This window comes from Aythya marila (genome assembly GCF_965140915.1).
Source record: "Aythya marila genome assembly, chromosome: 9".
NCBI lineage: Eukaryota > Metazoa > Chordata > Aves > Anseriformes > Anatidae > Aythya > Aythya marila.
In genome coordinates, this window is record NC_139050.1 from 13,073,706 (window position 1) to 13,092,751 (window position 19,046).

Consider the following 19,046-nt stretch of genomic DNA (forward strand, 5'->3'; position numbering starts at 1 on the left):
TGACAGAACCACCCAGCACAATTAGTTCTTACTTACTTTTGTTTCCTTGTTTTTACAGTGTTACTTTTGAGCGTAGCCTAGAAAATAAATTATTTGCAATACCTATTTTTATATCACATGTATTTAATTTTGCCTTAAGCAGCCCTTTTCTTCTGTGGCTGATGGAGCAAAGCTTAGTTCCTTTGCCTCTATTGTGGCAGATGCAGGAACATTGCTTTTTAAAGCAGCTTAAATAGAAGCTGGTGGACTGGGGGACTCTGGATCTCACTTTCAAATCTTCCTTGCTGCCTTACAAAAGCTAAGCAGTTAGGTGCAATGACTCACTCACGCTGACATTTTTGGGAGAGAATGATGCCTTTTATAATAACATTGATATTCCCCCCTTGATGTCTCAACACTGGCTAATTTAGAAAAGAAACATGTAGTGCAAGGTTGAAAGGTCACAGGCCAGCCAAAGAACTCATGAGATCATGGGACCATGAAAGAGGCTCCGGCTTTAAAATAAAATAGCCTTTTTTCTTTCCGTTTCTTTCTATTTTTTTTTCCTTTTTTTTTTTTTTTTTTTTTTTAAGGAACAGACAAACTTTTCTGAAAGGCCAGGAATTTAATCTGAACTCTTCTTTCACATACTGTACAAATAAAAACTACACTGCAGAACTACTGGGGGGGGAAGGGGGTAGAGTTTATCTCCAGAGGTCACTTTAATCTATATTGAATGGAGGAGAGGGAGAAGGAAGGACATGCACTTACTTTCAGAAAGCCGCCAGACCTCTTTAAACTCTAATGTTACCATTGTCAAGTAGACACCAACACCCTTCTTAGATTATTCTCCCCACAGTTTGTTATGCCTCTGCAGCCTAGTGAGTGTGAAATTAAATAATGAAATATCAGACTATTTGTGGCTGATGTGTTCTGCTCTATCAATACCGTTGTTTTCCCTTTCTTAGTCTCCTGATTTTCCCATCAGAGCTAAAGGGAAAGAAGGAAAAAAAAAAAAAAAAAAACTTATAATAAAACAAACGTAATCCTCGTATTGTTCTCCACACTGTTTGCACCCTGAAAAGATTTTAACACAGATTCAGGCTTGAGACTAAAATCTAGGCTAGATTTTCTGGATTTGAGTTCATTCCACAACTGCTAACCCATGAAGCATTCCTTTTTTTTCTTTCCCCCCAAAAGAGGATGCTATTTTTTTTCTTCCACGTATTAAGCGTATATAAAATAATTATAGTCTGATAGAGACCGTCTTTCAGATGCCAAATGACATACAGCATTCTTTCCTTTACCAAGGAACCCAAAAATATTAACAGTGGATTTAGAAATGGATGTACAAAAACACAAGAGGTCTAATGTGCTATGTTCCCTTTTGCTTCCAGTGCAGCAGCAGCTAACAAATATTATTTGCTGATGCAATATACACAAACCATACATCTTTAGTATGAGAATTTGTTATTAAACCAAAGCAATTAGGCACTGTGAGCCTTCATAACTATAGCTCCTCAAACTGAAAAAGACAAAGTGTTTGCCTAATGGGACATGCAATTGATAAGAGAAGAAATTATTCTTTTATACTTCGTGTCTTCAGAATTTAAGAAAATAAAGACTAGCTCCTGCAATGAAGCGCTGTACTCTTTTCTTGCTGTCCTCACAGTTTTTCCATAATAAAACACAACCATGTATTTCACCAGCCTACTTCCATTTCTGTGCTTTCTTAAATTTGTCATGTTAACAAGGTTCATTAACTCTAAGGTAACCCAGTAAAAGGCAACTGTAGGGCAAACCGACCAGTAAGAGTTTACTTATTGGGCACATTCAAAAAAACCCAAACTGTTAGAAACTGCATGCATTTGCTTAACTAAGTGAGGACTTGTACTGGATACCTATGTATCCATAGTGTCGACTGCTAAGGAGATGGATCTTTTGCAATCTCTGAAGGGCTGTCCTTCCCAGCTCCAGCCTGGCAGCAAACAGGAAACCCTCTCATGACTCTCTTAACATACAAGCACACAATCATCTCAGTTAAACAGCCCATACAGTACTTACCTATAAAAAATTGTAACCTGCCTTCCACTGTGACATCCTGTTGTGGGTTTACCCCAGCAGGCAGTTCAGCAACACAGCCTCAAAACCATCCTCAAGCATTCACTTTTTTTCCAGGGTGAATGCTGTAATTCCACTGCCTTTTATCGTGTCCTTCTCAAAGTGGTCCCCCGTGTTTCTGGGTTCAATTAGCTACGTGGAGAGTTTGGCAAAGAAATAACCCCAAACCATTCCAGCCCATGCAGCACCCATCATGAAAGTAATTCCAAAAGATCTGTTTTCACTCCTATGACCCTCCATTATCTGAATGAGAGTGCTGATGGCCGTGTAATGAGCTCTTAAGTCCTCATAAATGTTGTGGGCTCTATTTGCGAGCCAAGTCACTAAAATATGTTACTTGCATCTGCCTGATAGCTCAAGTTCGATTACAAAAATGAGTATTAAGAGTTTAGAGTGGTTCACTTACAGCTGCTGTCACTCCCATTTCTTCAAGGCAGACAAGAGTTGACCCATCTGGGCATGCCATTGGCTTGATTCGTTATAAGGTGAAAATACTGTGCAGTGTGTCCACAATGGCCTTCCTAGGTATAAAAGCATAGCAGTGTCTGTAAGTCCTTGTAAATTATACAGGTAAATATCTAACCTCCTTATGCAGGCTTAGACAATTTTTCCTGTTGCTCATTTTCTGCAACTCACAAATGTCTGTTTCACACAAGAAAGAAAAATGAGCTGGCAAACACTCTGCCCATAACTCAATTTTGAGGCAGAGAAATACAATTTTTCCCCAATCTTTCTTTTCTCATGTTTTGTGAAATGAACTGTTCAAAACTATCTATTTGAGGAACTGAAAATCCTTCCCTCCAAAAAGAAGCCTAATAAATATACTCTCTGCTCCTCAAGAGATGCAGCGTAGTCTATGAGTGAAAGTCCTTGTTTTCTCTGTTTATGGGTTTTGATTAAATGTTCTGTTCATATGGCTTTGGAAGTTTTGATGTCATGATTTTAACTGTTGCTTTTGTGTAAGAAAAGCAGAATTGGAGGTGGCCAAATGCAGAGAAAAATCATGCAAAATTATTTCTTTGTTTGCTCAGTAGGGATGACTGGAATCTCTTTTCTCATGAAAAACTCACCCAAACATCAGTGGGAATTTTACATAGCTATTAAACAGATATCACTCTTGGCTGAAGATATCCTGAGGCACAGACTGATGAAGCTCTGCTCTACCATCTTCCACTGTGTGGAGGCACTGCTGTACGACCTACTCTCTAAGTCCACTAGTGGTCATTGTCAGAGGCAGCCTTTTACTCTAACGCATTCTCATATACACTTTACAGGTCTAACCTTAGTAATCCGGTTATCTGAAACCATTTAAAGTTAGTTACATAAACAACAGCATTAAGAAATCAGGTGACTGCCAGGGAGGAAGCTGTTTGTGCAGTTAGATGCCTCAGCAGAAGCACACTGGTTTCCTGGGGTCAAGCAGCTCAGCTCTGGGCAGCCTGCACACGTGGGGCAGTCATGCTGGGATGGCCTCCCACCTCTTTGCCCCGTCCTGCAGTGTGCAAAGAGCCTCCCTGGAATGTCTTAACTTTCATGGCAGTCCAGCGGAGAGAAGTATACTTGCATGATGTGATACTTAGGAATATCTTTGGGGCAGTAATGAGTACAAGAAAACCTCTGAGGTATCTCAACATCTTTGGCTCCTCTTCCCAAACTGCTTTTTGTTTGTATAACATATGTATAATGATATCAGCAAAGAACACGTTATAAATATCCAAATAAGTTAATCAGAATACTTAATTAATCCATCACAACGGCACCTGTTGGCCTGTCTGTGCAAACCATTCAGTAATTCCGTGGATTGTCTCTCTTTTCTCCCATAGAGAAAGCTCTCTTCCTCCTTTCCTAGCCCACCTGTTTTGCTCTTTACTCAGCCAGAGGGACTGCTGTTAGGATGCTCTACCTCCTGCTTAGGCAGATTGCTTTGCCTTTCTAATGCTCCTTCTGATTCTGCCAGCTCAAGGAGCATAAGAGGCCAAGAAAAGGAGTTGAAATCACATCTTCCTGACAGCAATCACAAATACTGAGGTCGATGAACTTTCAATCACCTTATTTTGTATTCATTCAGCAGTAACCCATAGCCATGAAGAGGTGTTGTTTTTGTGCAATAATCAAGCAAATCAGGAACTCACCACAGAACTTGCCATGGAAGACACCGTATCTCTGACTCGATGATTCATTTGATTGATAGGGTTGATAGAAGATCTTAGGGGCACTTCTGAGAGTCAAAATAAAGAAAATAAATCCAGATATGAAGGTGTCCTATAGCTTTCTAAAGCTTCTCTTAGTTGGAAACTAAGCTTATCTACTTCTAATTTCATATAATGAAAAAGTACAGACTTACCTTAGTAAGAACAAGGCAAATATTAATTAAGAAGTAGAAAGCAAAAAGAATGGCAATAGCTGCCAGGGAGGATAAGTCTGAAAGTTCAGGGTTTAGACTGTATGAGGTTGAAAAAATAGTAATAACCAGAAAGCATGGAAATTAAAAGAAGTACTTGTTAATTAGAGAATATTGAAAGCAGCAGCATAATGAGAAATGCTCACTTTTCACCTGCAACAAACAGGGACAACTGCTTCCTAGAATTAAATCTCTGGTCTCTTTGCACATGGTCCTATTGGTTACTGGGGTCAGATAGTGGGCTACTAACTGCACTGCTGGGGATGAGGATCGCTATATTAGATCACTCAGTTTATGGTACGCAAGCATAGGACTGTGCTTCAATATACTAAGGGTTCTCCCCTAAACCATGTGACATTTGAAGGCTGACCTCATGGAGCTGAAATATCCATTTGTAAGAAAGTCTCTAACAGGAAGAAGTTGAAATTCTTCTATTATTGTTCCTAAACAGCAGAATTTCTGAGCGGACATATCGGTGGCTTCTTTTCCTGCTGGGCTAAAGCAGTTAAGAGCAACTAAGGATTTGCATCACACTTCTGACTTTAGGCAGAAACCTATTCTATTAGGAGGACAGAGACAAACAAACTATAAATAAAACTGCATAAAGGCTTTACAAATCAGTGTTTTAAAGAACTCAACTTTTTATCAATCTATCTATTGCTCTGCTCTCTGTGATGCCACTTTATCTCAGCAGAGATACAGGCAGCCTGTATTCTTTTAACCTCAGCAGGCTGTCACTGGTCTTTGATATAGCAGCTGTCTCATAGCTACCACTAGATTTCAATTAAACCAGCCTATATTTAGGGTGAAAATCGGGCTATTTTAAACTGCCATACCTGCCAACTTTCATTCACTCTCGGCAGCAGTTATTTTATTTGATGTTCCCGGTTTTAAGCTGTGCCATCCATAAAATTAAAAAGATACCAGAAATTGTGACGTATTTTATATTCACATCACCAAATATCTATCATTAAAAGCAGTACTTCTTCAGAGAAGAGCATGCTTAAATATGATAAATAATAAAATGCTCTCTATTCAAAACCAAGGTTGCTATCACTGACTTGCCATGGTGGGACAATACAAATGGTTCTCCAGTGCCAAGAGGAATTAAATTCAATACATTTTTCACTGATCACAGGGGTCTATTTCCAACATTCATGCTTCCACAGAAAGGAATGGTGGTGGATGTCAGTGTAACACTTCCACATTAGACACAACGCAATTTGTCTTAAGAACAGATCATGTGATTTAGGGTAAAGCAGCTATGTCTCCTCACATTTCCATGTCAGACAGTCATCCCTTTCGTCCCTCTCTATCAATATCGCATCATTCACATCTCATCAGCAGATAACACACACAAGCCGCTGCTGCATTAACACAATTTAAATGGAGTTCAGCCAGCAAAGAAATGTTGGGAGCTTTCCCGAAGGCTGTTACAACCCATATTCCCCGTTGCTGCTTGCCCAAACACCACCTCCTTCTCGGCCAGCCCGCAGCGAGCTAAGGAGATGGGGGTGCAGCAGTGCGGCTCCCCGGCCCTGTGTGGGGCTGCCTCTGCGCCTCAGGGGCTGTGAGGGGGGCAGCGCCATGCTGACCCGGCCCCAAGGTGTGCGGGGTGGGTGCTCCTGGCCCCAGGAACCTCCCCAAGGAGGCTGCAAAGTCCTGCTGGTTGGGGATTTGTACCAGGCTGTCAACATCCTCTTGTTGGCTGCGTGTCAGCAGGCAGCCCGTGAGGCGGTGTGTGAGGAGGGTGTGGCGCGGCCTGTAGGACACAGCTGGTCCTGGCTGGGTCCAAATGGTTCTAGAATGTTCTGCTCCTGGGTAGGCCTCAGCGGAACTGATTTAGGAAAGATTTTGGTGCTCATTTCTGCCCACTAACCATCAGGCAAATCCTGTCAGCCACACAGCCATGTAAATGCACACAGGTGCTCTGCGGCTGTGACTCCTACCAGGCATTAAGAGCACACCTCAATAAGAAAGTGTGTGAGGAACCCACATTTCTGGAACGCATGGTTCCTGCATGGAACTGACAGTGCATATTTTACATGAATATAAAAGAAAATCTTATTTGATTCATCTGAAATTTAATGTGCTAGGCACACAGCTGAAGTGAAAGAAAACTTTTTCACGCAAAAGCCTGCTCATAACCAGTCCATAACTAAACCCACTGCCTTTTGGTTGAAGACATGGACTTTATTAAGCACAAGAGCTGTTTTTTGGAGAGAAAGCCTATTGAAGAGTGAAGTAAAACAAGCATGATCACATCCTGACATGCATAAAATGCTGATTGCTCCACTTTTCTAACATGTCAAGTGCTTACTCTTGCAAGGTATCTGGAGCTGTCAGCTCCAGCTGAACGCAGCGAGACAGTGGTGCTCAGCACATCTTAACCCTCAGCAGCAGGAACAGGCCTCAAATACATGCAGAGCAATTGCAGAGGAACCATTACTGGGATACCATGCCACCCTTCAAAGAAGGCTGCTGACGGAGCCTATGCTCTTCAGAAAAGCTGCAGCAGTGGCTCGCAGACCGGGCACCTGCCGTGGCACCACAGCGAGTAGCCTTTGGCTCACCACATGCAACACAGCATGGAAACAGCTCTGTTTAAAGGGTCAAAAATAAGAAGAACAGAATGGCTACGCCTATGAACTCTGCTAAACATTTGGACGCAGCCTTTAGATATATGTATTTGGTGCATTAATCATCTACTTCTGCTGGGCCATGAGACAGACAGTGAGCGCATAAGCATTGGGTAGTTATTCAATATTTTGTCTTAACCCCGTTCCCCTCAGCAAGGCCCCCAAAACTCTGTGTTGCATGCTGTACATTCACCAAGCCCAGCTTTGAACAGCTTTGAAGACAGAACTTTTTTTTTTTTTTTTTTTTTTTAAATGGCAAGATGGTATCAGAGCACTTCAAAACATGATGGAATTTATTTCCACAACAAAGATAACAACTATGGTTGTCAAAGCTTCTTTTACTTTAAACATTAGAAACAAACAAACCAAATGATGTGCTTCCCTTGGCTTATTCTTGCAAATATCTGAATAATTTTGGCTGAAAATTACAATAAGTAACTAAAAAAATAATGCAGCCATAAGCATTCATTTAGCTTGGAATATAACCCTGACTGGAAAATCAACCTAACTGGTTCCAGTTCAACAAAATGATAAACAACTGTTAAGAAAAGAATCCTACAGTAGGACATGTAAACCAAGCCTTATATATGGCAATCAATGCTTTGGATTGGAAGGGGCTTTAAAGATCATCTAAGTCCAAGTCCCCTGCCATGGTCCCTTCCACTGGACCAGGGTGCTCAAAGTCTGTATCCCTGAGACTCTTAAAGAGCGAGTTTAGTGCTAAATGTGTTTGTGGGAAGGAAATCTCTCAAACCAGACATCTTCATTATCTGGGAGAGAAGGGCATAACAAAAATCTTTATAGGAGTAATTCAGATGAGATGAGATCCTTTTTTTTTTTTTTTAAACCACCTTGGAAGGAGCTCTGCAAGCAGCCCATTCAGGGATGTGTTTCCATTTCTTGAAGTCTTAAAATCCATAACATATGTACATCTAAAAATACATCGTCTCTAACAGATGCTGGGATATCAATGCTAGGATCTTCCAGCAAAATGGCCAGAGCTTTGTAGTATGTTGGGCTGCAGAATCCCTTCTGCCCCAAAACGTTACTCTTTCCACATTTAACACACTGAATAACAACCACTAACTTTGGTAGTAGGCATTAGATTATTTTTTTTTTACTGAAATGTATGGATACTGCTTTTTGCCTAGTCAGAAGACTGCTAGCCTTTTCCCCTGTTCAATGTACAACCCAAATCTCTCCCACATTTTCACAAAGTGATGCTCTAACTGCAGCTGACCCATGCGGGAAATAGGTGCAGCAGCACAGTGCTTGCCTAGATTTCAGCATGGCTGTACTGAGTATGAACCTAGTTTGTATGAGCATAGCTTAAACTGTGTACCCCAAACTCACTCCCATGTCTCTGCAGCCACAGGTAGGCACACAGCAGTTATTCTGCAAAACCTTATGGCTTTCCACAGCTTCTGTTCTAGTATTTACCAGTGCAGCTGACTGAAAAATTGTAATCTTGTAATTGATTACCTTCATTTCTGTCTCTTCCTGCTTCCCTTTGCTACAGCCAAGTACCATCTCTCATCTTACCCCTTTGGTTAGCAATGTTCACAGATTCTTCACCTTTTGCTATAATTTAGAAAACCACCTGATGTCTCAGAACTTGTGCAGTTTTAACTGCACGCCAAATACAGCTTTAATTCTGTGTTGGTTTTCAGTGCTCCTGAGCTCCAAGACCTTGGTGTTTTTTCTACCACTCCTTCTCAATTTATTCCACCTCTGATCCCTGTGTGCCTGTTGCCAATTTTCCCCCTTGCTCCTTATCGTGAAGCTGACAAGGAGCACAGCAAAACTGACACAGCGAGGCACAGCAATCCTGGGGGAACAGCTGCAAATTGACAAGTGACAGTGGAACAAGCAGCAATGACCAGGTTTTAACCCCGAGATCTGATTTCACATTTAATGTTCCTTGAGATGGCATAGGAATAAACAGGTATTTCACTTTTACTCCTTTTTGTGATGCCTGTTATAAAAATGTGACTACTTTAGAGTCATTGCCCAGAGGAATCTCAGTTTTGCTGGGATCATTTGACAGACCCAAGGCTTGCTCTCATTTCCTGGAGCCAGAGTAACAGCTATGTGAGGGGTGGGATTTAAGGAAGGCTGGTGGGCCTGAGAAAATCTGACTTGATGTGATGGTAATGAGGGACCAGGCAGAGACAGCAGAAGATGGGTTTTGCTGGCTTGCTGGAGGCTCATTAGTGTGCCAGATCAGTTGGAGGCTTTGGCCACAAGCCCCCAGCACCTCCCCCATCAGTACACTGAGTTGTCCAAGTGACAGGGCTGGAGGGTCTTTGGTGCAGCTCCCTCAGTGCAGAGCAATCAGATTAATGAGGCACCTTGGGGCTCAGGCTCCTTGTGCTCCACCTGCCTGGGGACACCCGGAAAACACAGAGAGGACCTGGTTTTGTCACAAATAGCAGCCACCCACTGTAAGCACTATCTTTGTTTTTCCCTGCCACCAGCCAAACACATACACTTCCATAGTAGTCCAATCTTAAATCTCAATTCACAGAATCACAGAATCATCTAGGTTGGAAGAGACCTCCAAGATCATCTAGTCCAACCTCTGACCTAACACCAAAAAGTCCTCCACTAAACCATATCACTAAGCTCTATACCTAAACATCTTTTAAAGACCTCCAGGGATGGTGACTCCACCACTTCCCTGTGCAGCCATTCCAATGCCTCACAACCCTTTCGGTAAAGAAGTTCTTCCTAACATCCAACCTAAACCTCCCCTAGCACAACTTTAGCCCATTCCCCCTAGTCCTGTCACCAGGCACGTGGGAGAATAGACTAACCCCACCTTGCTACAGCCTCCTTTAAGGTACCTGTAGAGTGCGATAAGGTCACCCCTGAGCCTCCTCTTCTCCAGGCTGAATAACCCCAGCTCCTCCTGCAGAGCTTGCAAAGATACTGGTTCAGCTTTATAAAGCTATTGTGTCAGCTTATAAAGCTATTGGTTCCTTTGCTAGCTTGACCTGAATTACAAAGGTGGGGTGATGGAGTCTAAATTAATGGCAGCATGCTGCAGCTGGACTCACCAAGTATGCACAGGTACTGTGGATACATTCATTGCAGTTACCACAGTGTACTGAATCTGCTTAACTGCACAGTCCAGCCTCATTTTCTATGGATGTCACTCCCTTGATTCTCCATATGTACCTGCAGTGTCAAAATGAGAGCTGATAGCTAGCATCCCTAGTGTAGGCCTAGCCTTTGACAGAAGGTTGGAATAGATAAAGTCCCTTCCAACCTAGTCTTTTCTATGATTGTGTAAGAAAGAGGAGGATAAAGATTTCAAGTTACTTCTGAGAAATTGTGTAGAAGAAAACGTGCAGAATACAGAGTTCTGGATAAATCTGGTAAAAAAAAAAAAAAAAAAAAAAAAAAAAAAAAAAAAAAAAGTCCTAACTACCTTGTTCTGGTAATGTTTAAGTTTCTAAACAGTTACAAAAATTTGATTAACACATCTAATAGCAGCTGTCAGTGCTTATTTAGCCTCTGGCTGGCTTGCTGATCCTGAAAAGATTAAAGAAGTTGCAAATCTACTTTACAGTGGAGTCAAGGAGCTAAATAAGATTAGCCGTTGTGAGAATGAACTCTTCACCAATAAAGATGGCATGGCAGATCTCAACTTTCATCTCTTGTGCAAAACAAAGTCGCTATTCTTTATAACCTTAATATTTTACAAATGCCAAGATCTGGGGAGAGCTGTAGTATCTAGCTAACTTCACAGAAACTATATTTCCCAGTCATAGTCACATATACTGTCTGTGATACAGTGTATGAGAACTGGGCATGATTGCACATGTTTTGCCAGGAGATGGAGAAATGCCATTCACAGGAGCTGGCTATGCTTAACAATTTCTTAAATTATCCTACAGAGAGCAGAAGCAATTCTCAGGAGCCTGTTTGTATTGTTTTGCATAGTGGATATCTGTTATTAATCTGATGACACGTTTGGGGCTGTCTACCTATCAATTTTATTACTTCTCTGTCTGTTAGCAGCAGGGTTGCATTAGCACAAATCCACTTCTAAATGTTGGTATATGCTGAGTCTCTATCCTCTGAGGAAGATTTATGGCAAGATTTTGGGTCAGACAGTGAGAAATACTGTATTTCCCTTATAGCCAAGAGAAGCCAGAGCAGAAAGATGAAAATGGTTAGAAAACAGTCAGCAGAGAATCTAAATTATTAACAGATAGATGGCTCTGCCAGGCAGTACCATACAAAAGGTTAAGCCTGGTTTTCAGTGAGTGACTACACATTTAAAGTAACCTTCCCACTATATAAAGCTTATTACAGAGATCTACGAAGTCAGTGCATTACCTTCTGATTACATCTAGAAGACTGCAAACATGCCAGAGACAGGAGCTTTCCTCATCCACGTATTTGCACAGCAGGCAGGACCAGCAGCACTATCTTTGTTGGGAACTCAAGGCTGTAATGAAATACAAACAGGAGTTACCAGGAGGTAACTGCTTGGTGCCACTGTCACCTTAGGCAAGCATAATATTTGGTATTATCTGAAGAGAAAAGTGAATTGGAAACAGCTGAATTAACCTACATCTTCCACTACTCACCTCTCTTAATGGAACTTGTGAGTCAAACACATTTCTTTGTTAGCTACTCACTCAATTTTGGCATCAAGGCACAATAGCATTAATATTAACTGATTCCCAAAGGGCTTAAGATTATTTCTTTCTAAGTAGGCTTAAAAAAAAAAAAAAGTTAAAAATTGTAGTCAACATTTTAAAATTCAGCATATAACTTTAAGTTACAGTGATTAACTGGAACACCAGAGCTGGTGGTGAAATGTCTTCCCTAGCTTCTTTTCTTCCTTTTACTCATTGTTTCCCTCTCAGCAATACCACGAATGGCAGGTGACTGTTCCTATTCAGGTGGATACAATATTTAGGCACCTTAGGAACTGTAATTTAGTGCCAATTAACATCCACTTTAGATAAAGTTAATGGCCAAGGTAGTTGTCCATTATGCAAGTGAAACTGGAAATCAGAGTCCAATTGTTAATGGAAATGTGTAAAATGTAGCTGACAATTTTAGTTTTGTTTTCCTTATTTCAGATAAAAACTTAAGCCAACATGCAGACGCAGTACAAGAATTTATTTTTCTCTTCTACACAGAGCAGAGTGAAATATGCTGATTTTCTTTTAAGTTTAAGTCTCACAGGGAAATAAGTGTTAGCTGGGCTTAGCAAAACCATGGCGTATTTGTGGAATGCTAATTAAGAAAACCCAACTCAAAACATTCTCCCCTCTCTTTAAATAGAATGTTTGTGGATATCGAACTCTGCCATCAGACATTATTCAGATTGAAATAGGTCAGGTCCCTGAACACCTGTAAATTAGCCTGGAAATTCCCTCAATTAATGAAACCTTGTCTGCCTGAATTTATCCTGCCTTCCCTGTAACACTTGGACAATCATAGCTGTAGCATGTAAAATTAATCTTATTCTGTTACTTTCTGTAGAAGTGCATTTTCACTGTGCTTTGATCCTCAAGAGAAAGACGGGTACTTTTTCATTCTCCCCTACATTTTGCTCAGCAGATGTCCAATTCTGCAGTCTGAACTGGCAGCCTGACTTGAGTCAGGTGGGCTCCAAACAGTCCCTGGGCCCTACCAGCCAGGATGCACAGCCAAGACCTGAATTTACAGCTCCCCACAATGCATGTTTTTAAAGCAAGATGCTTACAGCACTTTGGAGAGAAATGTATCTTATTGTCTTAGCACCTCTCTCAACGCAGCACGTCTCACATTTAATCTACTTTGAAAAGCTATTCTTTTTCAAAAAGTACTTTGGTTAGTAATAAACACCAATTATTCTGTCCCCTCCTTCTAACTGCTTGTGCATCAGGTGTGTTCTGGAGCACCGCATCATGCTACAGGGTGCCGCCTCCTGGGGGATTTACAGGCAATTCCAACCAAGCAGATGTTTACCCTTTCTGAAGTTTGCTGCAGCCTTTTCATAAGGTTTAGTTTTTCCTGCTCTGGGCATAAGGAGTTGTGCCAGTCCTGTCCCTGGGAAGAGTGCAACAGGGGGATGCAGAAAAAGCAGGGAGAGAAACGGGAACCCTGGAGACCCGGGTGCTGAAAGGGAGGTGAAGGTCTCTCTGAAGGTCTCTCCTCCTGCACATGGTTCCCTCTCCATGTGCCTCGAGTTACTGAGTTCCTATCAGCAGAGCTCTAACCCTGAAGCACAGGTGAGTTTACTCCTTGGGACTGCTTGAGACTCGATCTCACCCAAGTCCATTAGCAGTGCAAAACCTTTATCACTAAAACTTACTGTTCAAACCTATTCAGAGTGACAAGAAAATCATCTCTGTTGTTGCTAATCATCTATGTTGTTGCTATTCTTTCATTTAAAACACATTAGTGGGGATCGCTGAGCAGCTTTGTAAAAGGAAGTGACGCCTCTCTATCTGTGAGTACGGTGAAAGCACCACAAAGATCGTCGGTTCCTGTTTGCCCTAATTGCACTCCCATAGGAACCTAATTAATGAAAAGAAATAAACAGGACAATTTTCTAGTGTTTAAGGTTTTCTCTCCCAGAGTACAGGCATATTACCGATATTAATGCAAATAATACCTTGTTATTGCATTCACTAGCAATGATGCTATTTGTAACTCATTCTTGAACCATCAGAGATATGAACTGCAGAAACTGAGAGCGAGTTATGTGAAAGATCTCGATGCAATAAAACATTTTCAGATTTCCCTAATAACAAAAGTAACACAGTAATCAAAAGCATATCAAAAGATACCATGCAAGTTGCTGAAGCTTAATGGTGGGCCAAGTTAAGCACATACATATCAGCAGCTCCTCTAGTGTTGTTTTTGGTTGGGTGGTCTTCAACTCCATGGAAGAGAAAGTTCATTTCCATTTACTGACAATGCCCAAATCCCACCACCAGGAGAGAATAGTCATAGTTTCTTTAAAAATGTACAGGGTTAGCCTGACAGTAAAGGACTTTGTTGAAACAGTGGGCTAGGATGAGAAAAACCCACCTCACCCTCAGCCTGACCAGTGAGTGTGCTTCCCACCAGGCACTGCCTGCAGCCCTACCCGGAGGCTGTGCTGGCCCCGGCCTGGCTCTGCTGCATGCTTCAAGGGGGCTCTGGGCCAGGCCTTCTGCTTGCCACTCTGTTTCCTGTCATGAACACCGAGATGCTGCCCCTTCTCCTGACCTTATCCCTTCTGTTCCCAAGTTCTTACACGGCAAGTACGGTGTCTTTGTGCTTGCCGACTCCTTCTTCCAGCATGCTCTCAAAATGGAATTCAAATCCTCAGGCCCTAATTCGATCACGTTCTGCCAAATTCTGGTGTTGAAGATAACTGGTGTTGAAAATTATCATGCTGCTCAGTTTTCAAGGGAGACTCAGTTCTCCTCATTGCAAAGAAACTTGTACTTTCCCTTCTCTTCTAAATATTTGAAATGCTTTGTAAGCCTTGATTAAAAATGATTTTTATATAAATGGAAACGGATATACAGTTATATACAGATATGTTGGCCCTGAGCCATCAGAAACAAGCTGAAAACAGACCTGAAATGGTTCAAGACATTCCTGGTGGTCAGGAGCCAGCTGAAACGGCTTACATGCGCTCGTGTGATGTGGAAAAAGCTAGTTCGAGTCAACTTCACCGACTGCGAGGCACCCCTAAATCTCTCCAATGGGCTAGCCAGATATGCAAGGAAGTTAAAGAAGAATGTCTAATTTGAATATATAATTATGCCAACCATATATGCAAATTGGACTCCGAGGGCCAGCCCTTAAAGAGGCAGGGGCAAAAAGATGCTGATGCTGAACCTGCTATTAACAGGCAAATTCAAACTCCCGCAAGCACAAAGCTCAGCCCTGTGGCCAAGCAGAGCCCCTCATTCTGAAAAATGTGTCAGATTACGGCACGTCCAGTCTCAGGCTCTGATCCCACACGTTACAGGAACTCCTTGGGCAGTACTGAGTGGAAGCAGGATGCTGACGCTGCCTTCACTGCAGAAACATCCCTTCCCCTGCAGTGTGACAGCTTATCCCAGGATGTGTTACCTCCAGACAGTAAATCCAAGAGCTTAAGAAATGTAGGGAACATTTGGGAACTGTCCCTCCCTTGAGGTTCGCCATGCCCTGTTCAGCTGCTGTCCTAATCTGTACTCTCTACTGTTTTTTCTCCCCATGTTCTGAAATGGAATCGGTGAACAGCAAATCATAGCTACTGTAAAAAATCTCTGAGGGAGAAAGCAAGGAGGCTGCTGTATGATGTGGTTAGAAAGATAGTGCTTTATGGCTTCATGGGGAAGCTGCAACCCTTGGTGCACAGGGGCCAGAGGCAGACAGACAGACACACGCCTTGTGGGGCCATTTTAAGGCTGCAATTTCACTTTGCGCTTAGTGCAACCCAATGGTCGTTTCTGCTCCTTCCACCCAGCTGTAGTTCCTGCCTTGTACTGGATCTAGCAATCACCAGTTAGGTCTGTTTTAAATCCAAGATTTTGCATTTGAATGCAGCACATCCGTAAGAAACACAAACACCAATGTCCTTAGCAATGTTTCTCAGCAGTGAGCTGTCCCCACCTGTCTAAAACACACGCTCAACTTCTAATTTAAATTTGTCTAGTGTTAGCTCGCAGCAATCAGTTTCCACTATGTCCTTCTTTGCTGCTTTAAAGAAATCTTTACTAGATGGTTTCCCCCTCCATGAAGACACTGTCCATTAAACAGTTCTCCCCTTCTTTTAGATAAGCTAAATGCACTGAATTCCCATACATACATTTACCTCTAATTGCTGTCTTCACTGGAGAACCAAGAAAACCTTGAATCTAAAACGGTAATCTTTCTTCCCTTTAGCTTTACAAAAAGCTCTTCTTACATAACTTCCAGTTTCTTTTTTGTTGTTGTTGTTTGTTTGTTTGTTTGTTTGTTTTCCCTTTATTTAAGTTCTGTCCTTTTCTTTATTTGGAAGAGAGATGGGCCCTTCTGAACCAGCATTTCAGGTTGAGACTGGCATGTATTTGCTCACGAGCTCTAGCATCTATTCCAGGATTCAGGTGGTGTTTTTCTTTCATAGCAAGAGCCAGACAGGACTAACCTGTACTGAGCACGATGCTTCTTGTTTTAGAAAAAGTCCTTTGTACTTGTGTGCTAGCTGTGACAGCTGTTCTGTGTACGTCACTGCAGGGTGCTTACTCTCCCATATACCCAAGTTTTTGTTCTGTTGCCAATAGTCATCCTTCCATAAACATCTCGTACTGAGTTTTGCTTGTATCCTCCAAGTCTTAGGAACTCAGGTGCAGAGATGAGAGCATAAGAGCACCCCAAGTGTATAATCTGTGGCTGTGTAGGACTTAGGACATCTTTTCTACACGGGATGGAGTACATACATTCCAGAGATCCCCGAGTTAGTGAAGGCTCAAGAGAGGGGAAAAAAAAAAACAACAACATGTCCAGGCAGGAACTTGCCCTCCCCAAGCCAGCAGCAAAGGCTCCTCTGCCTTTAGATCCAGCACAGCAGGCGCAGAACCGATCTCTCTGCAGGTACAGACAGCCCCTCAGCATCATGCACTCACCCAGCAGGCAGCAGGGACAGCTCCTGTCCAGAATGCAGACTGACGGCTGTCCCCTTGGCAGGCTCTGACTGATGGGCTCTGTTCCTGTGGTACCTGGCACCAGAGGGACAGGCAGCCGGTGCTCACCGGGTGTACCTACAGGGCTGACATTATCAGTATTAAACGAGCTCCGAAGAACTCACTGTGTCTAGAAAATGTTCTGAAGGGGCTGGATTTCCTACAGCCGAGACTCTTTGCTTTAGACTGTTTTCACTTATATCACTGTGATGCTTGAAATTCAGTTATTAGGAGCGTTCAGCTTATCAGTTAAATGGATTTTTGAGTAGCTCTTCATCATCTCCCTTCAATATTGTCAGGTTTTGAGGGAAGATGTTTATAAGCCATTATATAGAGATATCTTTAATGTGTGCTAAAGAGCTCTTTCTCCAAGATCTTTACACTCACACTCCAATGTATAATCAGCTTTTACAGCTCTATTAAAGACTTCAGAATAGGCAGTTGGTTTTTACAGTGGAAATCCCTGGTATATCCTTAACTACACCATTGCTCAATACATTTTATATAATACATACAACATTTTATCATGAACACTGCAATTACTTTCAACAGAACAACAGTTTTCAACAAGAAACGCTGACCTGACTGTTCCTCTCTCAGGAAATGTCTAAATCACTACTTACACATCGCAGAACTGAAAGGAATCTCTTCTTTGACAGGAAAAAATATAAAAAATAACACTTATACTTTAAATAGCTTTAAATGCCGTATAACATGGGTGCAAATTAGGGTACCATTAGCGCTATACTTATTTACACCAGGCCACTAACTGGCCAACAACCCTGTATAACTCTAGCATTAATTACTGGTGCTTTTTTAGTGAATGGTCTCATTGTTACCTCTTCAGCAGGTGGGCTGCATTACTGTGTGGATTGCCTCTCATTCATCTGATACACTGGAAGTTATGGCATATCCTATATTTTTCCCACCAAAGGAAATCAGAATCTTACTTAATTACTGTTTCTTACTAAATTTTAAAATATATTTTCTTTGTGCTTGAGGAAAAAGAAGGAAGAATGACAGCAGTTTAATAATGCAGAGACTTTTCCTTTGCGATCAGATTTTTGTGACTTTTGCTGCCATCGCACAGTGCAATCACTTCCCACAAGAGAAAAAACAGCACTGTTGTTTCCCAATAAAGTTCAGTACACATATCAGCTAAGACTGGGCATGCTACATCTACCAGTCTGGTTGCTAGCTTATATTGATAATTAACATACGTGTGTCCTTTCAGGCAATATTTGTCTAACACTAACATAATCAACTGAGAACCAAACAGAAGATATTTAAATCTATACTTACACTCTGTACATTGTGTGCGTTTTGTCACTATCACCACTGCTGAATGCTGTGAGGCATATTAATGAACCTCACATACAACTTGGTGCTTCTTTTAAAATAGCTTTGCAGTAGAAACTCTGAAGCCAATTCACTGCATGCGTGAAGTTAGCAGAACAACTCATTTCCTACTACAGTAAGACTTCAGTCTCTGGTTGGGATGGTTGGTTGCCAGAAGAAATGGCTTTCTTAAGAATGGAAGCACACAATTGCTTTTCCTAGCTGCTCTATTATTCACTGTCAGTCTAAAGACCTTGCCATTTGTTTCAGCATTTATTTGGAGTTTTCTTTTTCATTAAAAAGCAGACATCACCTTCTGTTCTCTCTCCCTCCAGATAACCATTTCTTTAAATTAAGCTACTAATTTTCACAACAGCCCCTTAATTCACACTTGCATCCTTCTCTTATTTCTCCCTGCTATTTGTGTACGGGCCAGCTCCCCAGCCAGCACACACTGACGCAACGTGATTCCAGCTGATAAATCCTGTCAGCCGAGATTTAGCGTATGTTCCCCCGAATTATCAGGTACCCACCCTCTGGAAGTCAAGGCTATTCAAGGCCCTGCATCTTAGTACATGAGAAAATAAATAATCCAGAACTGCTGTTCATACACTGATAGTAATTAGGAAGGTTCATACGGCAACCAACATGGTCCTGTCAGGAGGACATGCAACTTCTGTTAGTGCAAAACACGTAAGCAACTTCAAGATGGTCTTATTTACTCCACACCTTTTCCTTTCCCCACAGCTGCATCACTTGGTCTAATAAAACCACTTCTGGTCTCCCTGCCAACCTTTCTGACAATTACTAATTATGAGCTAACTGGTGTTATCCTTGGACATCCTGATGAGACTTGGGATAGAAAGCCATAAATTAGGTCACCTGTCCTCAGTAGACTCTCCATTTCCTTTC